Raw genomic sequence first — 13,995 nt, 5'->3', positions numbered from 1 at the left:
GTAAGTGCCGTCGTGCGGCAACAGAGACGCTGGAAGGTATCAAAGTCCTTGCCAATCATTCGCGATACGAGTGTCAAGGCTGTATTAATCGGAGTGAACTTGAACGCGGAGCCGGGTTGCGGGAAGCTTCGAACAAGACAGGCAGTTTAGTATCTTGTCTCCTTGTTTTTCTTTTTTTTTTCAGTTAATGTCCACGCTCAAGACATTTTTTTATTAATTTACTTAGGAATAATGCAGAGTTGCTTGACTCTTAACAGGAGTGGACAGAAAGAATAAAATTACGTCAAAAGAACACATCAATAAGGAATTGTGCAACCGTAAACTAAAAGGAACACATGAAACAGTGCAATTCAAGTACAACGGTGTAGGGACACCTTTAACCAAGCATTTTTCTCATTTTTTTTTGGTAATAAATGCATTACACTGTGGCTAGTGACAACTTCCTTCGTTGGTTCGTTCCAGGTGCTGCTTATGGTTCTCGTAAATATGAATACTAATATGCATCCTTTCACGACCTGTGTATTCATGTATTATTTTCCCGTTATCAAGACGTGCACTGGAGCGCAGTGCGTGGTGGGTAATATACATATGGCGAATAATTTGTATTGAATTGTTATATAATAGGTAAAGTTAGTTACGTGTGCAGTTACGTAATGTGTACTAGTTATTCGCGTGCGGAGCTGATGGGTACAGGATATGCATATATGAAAATGGAACTTAGGTCTTGACCAGTTTGGCCCTAGACGACTACCTCTTTCCGAGCGGTTGCGCTTCCCGACGTGACCAGGCCCACCGAGCTGTCCATTACATTTATGAACCAAACGGACCTGGCCACCCATTTATACACATTTATTTATTTATTTATTTATTTATTTATTTATTTATTTATTTATTTATTTATTTATTTTTACTCATACTCGTCGAAGTCCTCGTCCTTTTTTTTTCCTTCCTCATCTTCTTTCCTCTTTCTCCCGTCTAATCTTTGTTTCCTCTCTTTCTTCTGTCCTCCCGAAAGAGTGGGCAGGCGTTGTGCCCCTCCAGGTGGCAGTTGCCAGCTTGCTCTCTCCCTCTTTCCTCTGTGTCCTTGTGTGTCTGTGTATGTAAATAAAATAAAATAAATAAATAAATAATTACAGTGCACGCTTGAAGAAAAATCTGCCTGTGTGAAAAGTGTAAAGAAATTGACGCTTTTTTACTCACTAAAAAAAGCCTTCGTTATATTCAGTTTAGTGCCAAGCTAATTTCGTTAATTCGGATTCACACAACATTTAACACTCCGGGTACCTGACTGAGGATGGGAAGGTCCTCAGGTCGGGAACGTTGTTGAATTGGGGACATTTTTAAATAGGCTATCATGCGATTGAGCTTTGCTGTATGCTATTACGCGTGGTATATAGCAAGAAATCGGTGATGGGAACATTCAAGGGCGCCTGCCTTCCGAGTCACCGTCGGGTGGAATTGAAGTAGCCACAACTCAAGCTAAAAATAGCCAGAGTAGCCAGCCCCTAACTTTATCGCCACATCTGTGGCTTGCACCTCTTGGACGAAATGTACAATAACCACGTGCACATATCCACGGATGATTCCACCACAGCGTCTAGTTATTGCGGTGCGGTGGTGATTCCAGCTAGAGGATTCACTCTGCGAATCAAGCTGTCACACGTCACTACGTCTACAGCGGCAGAACTTGCGGCTTTGCGTGGCACCCTGGAGTACATCAAATCAGAGAGACCGAGTAAATGGGGTGTGTTTTCAGACTCGAAACCAGCCTTACATTACATGCAGTCAGTCCTTCGACGAGGTTGCCGCGACCACTTAACATACGAGGTTGTCAAGCTTCTTCACCACGTCACAGAAACAGACCACGAGGTCAATTTTCAGTAGCTACCTGGTTATTGTGGGATCAGTGGCAATGATTCCGCAGACAACGCGGCTCGCACATCCCACCAAGAAGAGCACATCCTTTCGGTTCCTTTGTCAAGGACAGATGCTGTAAAGCAACTTCGCCACCTGGCACGCAGTCTGTGTTACTGGAGTGGAGCACCCAAGCATAAGACATACGAGACTCAACCAAATAAACCCTCCACTGTAACTTCGACCTCCATCCAGACTTCGTCAACGTGAAGCTTCGCTGCTTTGTTGCCTTTAGTTGTGAGTTGCCTTCACAAAAGCATATACAACCCTCATTGGATTGACCGACAATGCGGAATGCGACGTCTGCGGCACCGAAGAAGACATCTACCATCTGCTATGCCGTTGCCCTCGATTTGCCTCAGAAAGACAGAAGCTTTCTGACGCGCTGCAACAATTGGACGATCGGCCACTCTCTATGCAGATGCTACTGGAGCACCGTCGTCATCTTTCTTCTGCTCAAAACTCAGTCAAAGCCGTCTTGTGCTTTTTGAGGACTACAGGAGGCCTATGTGAACACCTTTACCTTTGTGCAGTGTCACCGCTGCATACGCGTCAGCCCATTGACTGACAAATCTTTTTTTTTTTGTCTCTTTCTCTTCTCTTTCCTCTCTCTCTCATCTTTATACTCCCCCTTCCCATTTCCCCAGCGTAGGATTGCAAACCGAGCATGTGCCTGGTTAACCTCCCTACCTTCTCTCTTGTTGTTCTTGTCATCTGTTGTGACCAAATTGAACAGAAACGACGGTTAAGTGGAGTTTTTAATATTTTAGCAACACATAATGTAGCTTCGAACGAGGAGCAGCATGGAAGTAAGAACGCCGCTTTGCCCCCTCTTGCTAGGTCTTAAAGACAATTTCAACACAAATAACAAAATGAATTAGAATAAATTAAGTGCACCATGCATACAGTTTATGTGTAATACATTATCTTTTTGTCACACACACATTAATTTTCGCTCACTCCAGCCGAGAAGTAAATACGAACATTAAACGTTGAAACTATTTTTCACAGAAGCCTTGGATTGCAGGTGAATGGTAGAGCTTACATATTTATCTGGAGCTGGCTCTGGAGAGTGAGACCAGGTTAAAAGAAAGAGTGCAGCTTCATTTTGTCGCGGATCTCTGTTTTCATCAAGTTCACACGCGCAGCGTGTCAAGAATTAGAAACCTTGGCACAGCATCTGTATAGATGGCAGTTAGGGTGAGCAGCACGCTAGATATATTACGTGTTTGCAAATATGCGCGCTACTTCACCCTATCGTATTTTCAAGCAAGCCACGGTATACAACTATATAGACCTGGAGTTACACAACTAGACATGTCGTAAAGTATCCGATTCAGCACAAAGTAATCACTAAGGGCAACATATTTCGTTGTTACCTATTCTTATCACTTAGTTACTTCAATGATCTTCTAGGGCTGAAGGTCCTTAAGGTCGAGGCTTGTTTGCTGATGGTGTTGGTATGCACCGTAGCCGTGATGACGATGAAGGAGACAACGATCATCACGGGCAACGACTCGCACATGGCGGCTCGATATGCTCAACGATGCATTTCGTATGATTGGAAACAACAAACAACCACCAGGGCAACGTGTGCGAGGCATCGTCTTCGCCTGCGTCAGGCTAGATCCGATGCCACAGAGCAGTAATAATGTAGGCAAAACGTATAGTTCACAACTCGACATAACATACCATTTAAGACCAATAAACATTGTATATAACTGTACACCGCTTTGTCACTTATTTACATGAATGAGTGGCCAATGTCACGAGTGATTTACGGCAACACAGAACGATACCACTGCTTCGTCCCATCATCAGAATTCACTTCGTGAATATGCCCTTTTTCTTGTTTTTTTTTTCGTCGTTGTCTATTTACAAGTTTCTGTTTACCAAGCACGCACGTACCATCAACAGCAAGAGCTTGCGGTACGCAAAAAGTTCGACAAAGCTCAATCCCGCTTTGTCTGGGATTATAATTTCGATATAAGTGTTCCATACTGCACTTGGCATTCCAATAACTTATACAGTCACCAGCTTGGTTATAAGCATTAAGCACTGATATAGCAGAAATTCGTGTTCCTTTGGATCCAACGTCGTGCAAACGTTTGTTGCTGAGAGTGCATCAATTAAGGTCAGGTGCCTTGTGTGTCTTGAAGTCACGCCCTTAATACCCTGCCCTGTTTTTTGTTTCTTTGTTTCCTGGCCTCTGTCATGCTGCAGACCGCAGCTGTCAGCCGTGAAATTAGTTTTAAAAGTTCTTAGAAATATAATGAAGTGGAATTTCAATACCTTGATCCGCACGAGATTGCTGGGGTGTGGGGGGGGTGGACAGGCACTTGCATCGGCTGAAATGACAGAACGAAGTAGAAAGGGTTGTGCAGGCAAAGTTAATCATAAATTATTATACGACAGAACAGCTTGAAAATATTGCGTTTTGTCAAATGAAAAAAAAAATGGCTACCTAATGCACCAAAACTGAAGTTGAAGTTGCCGAAAAGATGGCCGTGGCGACAACCTGAAATTTTTGTCGCCAGGCAGTTTCCTAAAGCAGCCGATTCAGCGTGAAGTAGCCACAAAACGACAACCTTGTCTGCCTCGCTGACGAAAATTGGTTTTCTCAATTAGGTACCACGAAGGGGCCCGCAAAATTTAGAGCATGACAAAATTTTATCGAAAACAAGTTTTCCTCCTCTCCTCCCTTCCCCTCCCGTCACGCTTCAATCCATCTCCGACTGTGTGTGTTGATGTAGTTTTACTGTGGGTCTATTGCGAGAAGGATTGCAGCGTGTGTTCCGCTGAAGCTTAACCAACGAGAATCGCAGTGGCATGTAGTTAGTTCATTTTTCATGGTCAGTGGAAGATTTGCCCCGATGTATGAACTTTAGACATCCCAGCTGAGGCGGTCGCGTTTCGATTGATTGATGATGATTGATATGTGGGGTTTAACATCCCAAAACCACCGTATGATTATGAGAGACGCCGTAGTGGAAGGCTCCGGAAATTTCGTCCACCTGGGATTCTTTAACGTGCACCCAAATCTGAGCACACGGGCCTACAGGTCGCGTTTAGATGACGGAGAAATGTTATAGAAACCCGTGTGCGTACCACGCGATGTAAGTGCCCGTTGGAGAACACGAATTGGTCGAAATTTCCGGAACACTTCTCTACGGAGCATACCTCATATTCATTTCTTGGATTTTACACGCACAAAAAAAAAAAACAGGTATTATTGTCTACTAGAAAATCTTCTGGACCCTGCTCCGTTTCTAAACGATGGCTTATGGATCTGCAGCCGTACTATACTATACGTCCTTTGTCATCTTCTTGGTGAGTAAAAACACTCTATACATGTATAGGTTCAAAGTTTCCAAACGAGCCAAAGCATGGTCAACCTACCTGCTCTTCCTTCTCTCTCTGTTTCACTTGCTTTTTCATTCGCACGTCGTTGTACCAACCACGTTCTAACCCTGCTGTAATATGTAGTCGTCTTGCTTCCAGTGGCCACAAAAGTTCAGGACCAACTGATGCATAGCATATAAAATATAAAAGCGCCGCATCTCGGACACGTCGACACACCAGAAGCGAAATGCGGCATGACCTTGACAGGCATTCGCTACGACACTCTTTCTCTGCCAAGGGCTATTTAACTCCGTGTACTTGAACATCCGTCAAATGTGGCCATCTTCCTAATCGCATATAGCTTATTGTGCGTCAGGTCACGTATACTAACGGTCACCCCATGCGATCTTGCGTTCCCCTCTGACAGATTCCACCTGTCAATGCGTGCAGCCAAGTCGTTCCGTTATCCCAATCATTAGGTCAATTATTATTACTGCTACTCTTCTCCAGCTTCGCCACGTGTGCTGCCTAATGTGCTGTGTTTATCCCTCTTCCCTCTCTCCTCTCTATCTTTCATCTCCCCCATCCCCCTCCCATGCGCAGGGTAGCAAACCGGCTGCCTATAGGCTGGTTAACCTCCCAGCCGTTCTCTTCCTCCTCTTTTCTTTCCTTCCTTCCTTTCTCCAGCCAATCCGGCTGGAGTATCCCGGCTGCGGCGGCTGCATTTCCGATGGAGGCGGAAATGTCGTAGGCCCGTGTGCTCAGATTTGGGTGCACGTTAAAGAACTCCAGGTGGTCTAAATTTCCGGAGCCCTCCACTACGGCGTCTCTCATAATCATATAGTGGTTTTGGGGCGTTAAACCCCACATATCATCATCATCATCATCATCATCATCATCATCATCATCATCCTTTCTCCAGCCTCGCAGTGGTGGCACCGAACCCACGACGCGCCACGCGGCTGACTCCGTAACTGAGCTCGTAGTTGCCTTCGCCTCCGCAACAGCGCGGCATACCGGGTGAGCCAAGGCCTTTGACATGACGAGCAAGCGCAGGCATCTATTACGGCTTCGAGCCGCGAGGTAATTAAGCTAAACCCGGCAATTCCGGCTCCAAGCGAGCGCTTCGCCCCAGGCGACGCTGGCAGGGAAGACCGTCACGGTGGCGGTGAAGGGGTTCGACTTTGGCGCATGCCATCACTTTTCTGTCATCTTACAATACGCTTTTTTTTTGTTTCCTTTCGTGAAACCCGCAGCAATCTCGCTTATTTCGCGGCCTTTCTTTCGTGGCTGCATCGTGTTTTGTTTCGTTTTGCTATCTCTCTTACGCTACTCGCCGGTTTGGTTGCGAGGTCGCCACGGTGATTCTCGAAGACGGAAGGAAAAGAAAAAAAAAAAAGTGGCGGTCGTATTCACTAAAAGCTCGTCAATTTTACTTCTTACATACGCTGACAGCTGCTCAATCTCGCTCTTTGCGTGCAGCTAGCGAAGACGTCTGCACGCGTACATAACGCAGCCTGCTAGCACAGCTGTCCTACACCATGCTGCCGTGGGCCGCGTTCGATGTATTCCGTTCGTTCCCTATTTTTGGGATCGCGCTATATTCCGTTTTTGGAATCACCGACGTGTGCACGAGCGCAACGCCGCCGTCGCGTTTCAGCTGCATCTCCGCCGGATGATTCTGTGAAGGCGTGGCCTCAACGATTAGCTACGGGCGGTGCCAATCGCGGAGGCCACGGGGAGGCTGAATAGGTCTCCCAGAACCGACGCATTCGAGGAGAGGGCAGTGTGGTTAAATGGGTTTAGTCAGCTTTTTTTGACGTGGCACTTGTGGGAATTTCGCTTGTCCTTGCGCCCTTATATCTCGGACTTTTAAGGAAGGGCTTAAAAATGCGGAACGCGCGCAGCCCCCCCCAGCGGCAGCCTTCGAGCAGGAGATGCCAGGCGCTAGCTCAAGCGCGGAACGTTTTAAGTGGTCCCCCGCGGCGTGTGCAAGCAATGTGTCAGAGCCGTCGACTAAACGGCGGTCGACTCGTTTGATGAGCTCACCGGTGGTCCCCCGTTGTGTGTTTACCGTGGACGGCTTTCGAATGCGACTCATTTCTCTGAGATCTAAAGGGCACGTTTACAGCGTCGATCAATCTATCAAAATCCCTGTATGCCGTGAAGACGTCATATCGTTTCAGTGCCTTCTTTGGTTGTTTGGAATGAATTTGAATTCGTAAACCACGATAGCTATGCATGGCATGAAAGAGGTTTATGACATGACGTGAATTTCGTGGCTTGCGAGTCACCTAAATCACGACATGGAGGAATTATGTGACATGACAACGTAACGGTCGTTTTCAACTCGGATTCCAGGGTAGGTATGAAATGGCATGAAATGTCCGCCATACGCAGGCCCGCAGCCAGTGAAGAATGCCCAAGCAACCCCTCCCCTCACCCCTCATCTTCTTCCGTTCTTCTAATGCAGGAGGTGTTTTGCCGAGGAGGAGCAATAAACATACGTGTTCAAGACATTCAACAAGTGCCCTCTCCCCACTCACCCCCCCCCCCGCCCCTGAAAATTTGCTGGCTATGGGTCTGGTCAATATGCACGCAGCCATATTTGAAATGACTAACATGCCGTGTTTCCCAGCCCAGTACATGCAGGTGCCATTGCCGGCCAGTGTCAGGTAGAGCTTGCTAATGATGGCTAACACTCGCTGATACTCACCAGGGGTGGCCAACTGCTCGATATGGTGACGTGTTGTGGCCCATCCTCTTATACCAATCGAATAAATAATGCCATATTACTTCCCGACCTCTTCCGCTTAGATTCCTATAGCTTTCTTGAGCGAACTCGATAGGATATTTTACACGTGATGTATAACAGAGGGAGCACTGAAGGTTCAGAGCAATGTGAGCAGTGGAACGGTGCGCAGAATCTCATAAACCGCAGATGTGCTTAGGGGACAGTTCGTTTTTCAGAAGGGGGCCTGCCTTCACTAAGCCATGGATTTATAGTCATTAGCATCTTGTACTAGCAAAAAGCTTTTTAAGGTAAAAATTGTAGGGGTATTGCGTGCTGTGAATGCGGATGACTACGAAAGCTATTTAGCACACGAGACAGGGGACATGGGGAGGCCAGTTTGGCATCAACGGCAAGGTTGCCCATCAACGTACAAACCATTCTGTGCAAAGCCTTCCGTGGCACATCGACAACACCATTGAGGTACACATTTAGTTAGGGGTCTATAACGCGTGGTCCTCAAACGTCTCGCTATAGAGGCTCCGCTTTTTCGTATAAAGAGAGCTTTGTTCGGGTATGCCATACTGAAGCGGGGCTGACTCTGTCATTTCATGTCGTGAGTCACTCTATATGCCACCTAAATGTTGAAACATAACCGCGAAACAAAATATGTATATTCTCCAATCGAAATCCAGGTTTGTGTCATTCTGCTGATCAGTATCAGTATAGTTCTTGAATCACGATGCCAGATATCCTTCCGAAAAGATCTGCATATTAGACTTGGGATATGCATTCCGACGGTGACATTAGGGTGCATTTTATACAGACCCATCTCCGTCGTCCCAGGCTTTGACAACCTTTTTCACAGGGATGTCTCGGCGCTTGTCAAACGAAATTTTGTCAGAGCGGCCCGCTAGCTGACGGGAGCTTAAGACCCCGCTGCTCTTGAGGAATCGCCCTTCATGCTTGGTGAGAAAAACAGAAACATGCAGTGGCAAGCAGACACTTCTGTGAAACAGCTTAGCCAGAGCAGTCATGCGCGGCAAGATCAGTTGACAAGCGGATTGCGAAATTGACACTTTCTCACTCTCCCGCGCCATACAGAGGTCTTTCCTCACTCTTTTCGTAGCTGCCGATGGTTGCTGTACGACGTCACACAGCAGACTGCTGCTGTCGGCCGATAGCCGACACAAACCGACAGCGGCGAAAGGGAGCCCGGCGTTAGGGAGCCCCGGCGTAGCCACTCGAGACAATTGCCATGAAAATCTTCGTGTTTGTGGGTGCGTGTGTCACTTTTACGGCCTCACGATTGTAGAACACCTCTTTATGTCCAGCTATAGAAATAAGACCGTAGAAATAAGACCTGGAGTTTCGCACAGCACACATCGAAGATCAGTGATGTATGGGCTCCCCATCAACCACTTATCAATTGTCATTAGGCGTACCTAATTATTACGTATCTTCGTGTCCATTCAGCCCGTGGACGTCGCAAAATGCCGTCATCGGCTTCAAGAGCAAAGAACGATCGAAGTGGGCTCCGTTTCTCTCGTTGCGTCTGTGATTCCCGTGAACCTGTATGCACTTCAGGAAAGAAAAAACACACAAGAGACCAGGCCCATGAAAAAAAATACGTGACCTCCTGTACAACATACAGGTGCGCCTCACCGGGTACAGATGTACGGATTCGCGGCGCATTACAGCGGTATCGATCTCACTCGAGACAACACATCAAAGGGCTGTACGCCGGTAGCGCGATGCTCGTTGCTGTATACTTTTCTCTCTCACGTTGGCCGCTTTCACTGCGTCAAAAGGGGGGTATTGGGGCATTGTCTTTCAAGCGTATCTGCAGTGGGTGATTTGATCTGTCCGTCTTCCCTCGGTCGGTCAGTTGGGCTGTTCGTACACGGGGACGTCTGGGACGGCCCCACGTGCGTCAGCGACGATCGCTCGATCCCCGACGGGACGCGCTGCCCACCAGCGTCCGGCTCTGCTGACCGCCGCTCTTTCGCCGAAGCGTGGTCTCCAGCGCACAGAGAAACGCCAGGGGCGTCGATTGAGCGACGGCAGCCCGAATGAATGGCACGAAGACCACAGGGAGGGAACGACCTTGGCTTGCCAATCTTTCCGGCAAGGCTCGCGGCCGTCTCGATGGTTCGACACTCCTCGCGAAAGCTAGAGGCCAAGCTGTCACTGCTGCGCCGTTCCGGGGTGATTCATTCGCAAAGCCATCGCACGTGAAGACGATGAGGGTTAGCTGTTCCGTTGTGGCCCTCCTCTCTTTAAATGCGGGCTGGCTCGACGGCGAGAGTCCTGAGCTGTGCGGCTGGCCATCCACTAGCATGGTCCGTGTTGTTATTGTTATTTATTTCGCACTAGTAGTTGTTATTACCCCTCGTGTGCGCAGTCGATGACGATGAATCATCACGATGCGCCTGCCAGGTGTTTGGCTGGAGCCGGTAGTCGCGTTCTACACATGTCAATCCCGTTTCGTTTCTTCCCTTTGTCGGTGTGTTTCGAGAACCTTGGCAGAGGATTCCTCGCTCGTGGTGAATACCGCATTTGTTATTTCTTGTTCGCTCGGCAAAGAGAAGACCTGCGTGTCCTTGCGTATGTCAAGTCTGCCTCACCTCTTGCATCTTCGGCGCGCGCACTTTCCTTTGGTGCCCTATAGAAAAAAGTGCATTAATTTGGGGAACGGGAGATGCAAATGTTGCAGTATGCATGCAGAAAGCGATTACCTCTTGGGAAACGGTTTCGTCTTGATCACCTCGCAGATGTACGAAGAAGAAAGCGTTTGCGGCTTTGTGCAAGTTTGTGGATGAGCCCGGCCTTGGAGATGAAGCACACGTTTTCGCACTTCGGGGTGCGTCGCTTGTCCGAGATGACCTCGACGAGCGAAAGATGGTGCCTTGAGTGCTCTGACGAAGATGTATGTGCGGACGATTGTGGATGTTTCTGAGGGCTCTTCATTGCCAAAACCACAATGCTCGCTAAGCGTTAGGTGCTTCACTTGGACACCTTTCACTTCACGTTTCTGTATTCAAATTGTACGCACAGGCAGAGCTTGCCGAGTTTGTTTTGTGCGACTCTTCACGCTTTTTATTTGCTATAGTGTGCATTTCTAATGGTCAACTAATCGCGCATGCTATTTGACAACCCATTTATTTATATGCCCCAGTGGAAAGATGCATCTCGAAAATTGAATGTGTCGCCCTGCCTACTCAGCGCACAAGACTTGGGAGCTCTCGGGTTACACCGACCAGCTACACCGACTCGTGCTACGCACCAGTAGCATCTAGATCAACTGGACAAAAAGAAGGAAGACAAAAAATAGACAGGCGTGAGCTGTCGCTATCGGCAGCGCTTCTCGCCTATAACGTTGTAAATACAGATATGCGTATTCCCTCAAGTCCGTCTCTTCCGAGTCTGTCTCTCCCGTAACATATTTGGCGGAAGCCCGGGGAAAGTGCGGGTTGAGGTGCTAGGTGGAGGAAAGAGAGATTTTTACCATAACACTATAACTCTCTACCCAATCAATGATGATCGCATACTTAGTTACTTTTGCCTGCCATGCTTCGAGTAATTGCATTGTATTTACAAAAGCAATGCTGAGTTGTTGCACTCTCGTTGACGTCTCGGTATCCACATATTGGTCCCAAAACCCGACATCAAAACCATCGGATGAGGTTATTCGACGGCCAGATATAACGAACTTCCGGGTGTAGTCGCAATCGAGACTGACTATATGTTTGGCTGGAAAATACAAGGACTAGTTAGTCAGAATGCCCTTTTAGAATGTCGATGCTCACAACTTTGTCAACGTCTTTGAGATGCAGCCGAAGAGAAAGAACATACAGCAGAAATCTCACGATCTCTCTGGCGACTCCCACCATCTTCAGTACTTGATGACACGGACTGGACAAAGGACAGAAACAGAACACTCATGTAGTTGTGAGTATAGCCCTTGTTCCGTGTAGCACTGTTCTTCCTTTGGGCTGCGTCAAATCTACGCCATCGAGTGTTTAGAATTGGTGAATCCAGCTAATGTCTCTCTGACCGGAACCTGGTACACAAACATTGTCCACAAGCTCGTCACGTGCGAGGCCCCGCCGCGGTGGTCTAGTGGCAAAGGTGCTCGGCTGCTGACCCGCAGGTCGTGGGATCGAATCGCGGCTGCGGCGGCTGCATTTTCGATGGAGGCGGAAATGCTGTAGGCCCGTGTGCTCAGATTTGGATGCACGTTAAAGAACCCCCGGTGGTCGAAATTTCCGGAGCCCTCCACAACGACGTCTCTCAATCATATGGTGGTTTCGGGACGTTAAACCCCACATATCAATCTATCAATCATCACGTCACGTGGTAGGCTGTTCCAACACAACGGTAACATACAGAATGCGCATGCGCTGTCGCGACAGAACAAGTGAGGCAGGTCACCGTAGTCATCATCCGGTTTGCGGTTCCTTTCTAGCGGACGCACCGCTCAATCAGGGAAGCCTCGCAGTAATGAAACTTCCTGGCTGAGCGCGGCCAGTTCGGCCGGATCTCGCCTATGCGCATTCCGCATCACGACACACAACGTCATCTTCTTTTCTTATTCAAGGCTGCAGCTACACAGTATTATGGTTGCACTGCTCCTCCGTCGGCCATCGCGTCAACCAGGGCGGCGATCTCCGCCCTGATTGGCCCCCCTGTCAGCAACGCTCGTTCGGCCCCGACGACCCGCCACGTTGATGACTCGAGAGCGGCCAGTTTGAGGCGTCACTGCCACCGTGACGACGTGCGGGCGCCATTTTGTCCTTCCGGTTGACCTAGTCGCGCAGCGAGCACGTACGTGTGCGAGCACGCTCCCCCTTGTGGGAAAGCATAGGCGAAACGAAAGTATAAGAGCGACGGACAACTTATGCTTCAATAGATGTAACCACAGCGTAGAGTGTGCGCGCTAGGACTGGGACGAAACACTTGAATGACGCTCTTTTCGAGATCAGGAAAGTTACGCAACTGTACAATTACTAAATATAATAGTTAATGATCGGACGTGTTATTCGAACGTAGAAGGTTTGCATCCTGCCGGTGGCACTTTATGCTTTTGTACACTCTTGTTCGTTCACATTTATATGGCAAATACTTCTAAAAACATTACCCTATATTTATGTTGGTATCAATGTCGGTTGGTTCTCATTATATGGTGTCCAAATAGAAAACAACTCCTTAAATTTCCGTTTATTTTCATTATAATCTGATGCAATTAGTAAATCGGACAGAATATATTGCGAGATAAGCATCGCATAATGAATTCAAAGATTCTGCTAATGATGATGATGATAGTAAATGCCGAGGTAAGAAAGCGGTGGCGTTTTCGTGGATTGAGTTGGAATTGGGGTTGGTGCGTGCTACTTTGTGTTAGTGTTTATTTAAGACGACAGTCTTTCTTGGGGACATACGAGGCAAAAATTTTGGTTTGTCTGTCTGTCCGCACATTTGTATGTTTGTCCACTCTTAACGGCACCGGGTACTTGAAACGGTCGACCCTATCCGCAGTGCCCATCAATGTTGCTCAAGCTTCAGTGTTCATACTTGCGAAATCGTCAATTAAAGAGCAATTATTGCGCATGTCTAGGGCACCGCACCAACACGTATATACTCTGTATGTGCATCTTTTACTAGAAAAGACTTACATAAGTAGTTTTAAGGACCGTTGCACTTATCACGCTGCGCTGACCATGCAACGCTTGCACAAAAAGGGGAAGGTTTCCAATGCTTTGCTAAGACGAGACGGTGGTGGCACCTACCCGTCGACTTGCGTTCTACACCTTAAAACCTCTGAGACGGGCGCGCACACCCGTCTCAGAGCCGCGCGCTTAGTTTTCCAAGAAAACTGCCAGAAGGTGCTCATGTCTCACGTGTGACGTGACTTGATGCGCTCGTTCGCCTCCACTGCACGCTCGAGGCACTATAACGCTGCACCTCCAGAGTACCATTCACCGATTTTCTAGCGCAGAGCATTAAAT

The 13,995-nt window shown here is 47.9% G+C and overlaps 1 long non-coding RNA gene across 1 annotated transcript in view; it reads right to left on the bottom strand.

Annotated features, from left to right (window-relative positions):
- Nucleotides 1-955: 955 nt before the first annotated feature.
- The window catches only part of LOC142774179 (uncharacterized), a 108,740-nt gene continuing 95,700 nt past the window's right edge, over nucleotides 956-13,995 (bottom strand). The window contains exons 2-3 of the long non-coding RNA XR_012886348.1: nucleotides 4,207-4,262; nucleotides 956-1,092 (exon numbers count right to left, since the gene is read on the bottom strand). This is a non-coding gene — a long non-coding RNA (uncharacterized LOC142774179). The remainder of the gene's footprint in view (nucleotides 1,093-4,206; nucleotides 4,263-13,995) is intronic.

The sequence above is a fragment of the Rhipicephalus microplus genome, chromosome 10 (genome assembly GCF_043290135.1).
Source record: "Rhipicephalus microplus isolate Deutch F79 chromosome 10, USDA_Rmic, whole genome shotgun sequence".
Classification (NCBI taxonomy): Eukaryota; Metazoa; Arthropoda; class Arachnida; order Ixodida; family Ixodidae; genus Rhipicephalus; species Rhipicephalus microplus.
The sequence above is the reverse complement of the archived record's forward strand: the minus strand, read 5'-3'. Positions and strand labels throughout refer to the sequence as shown.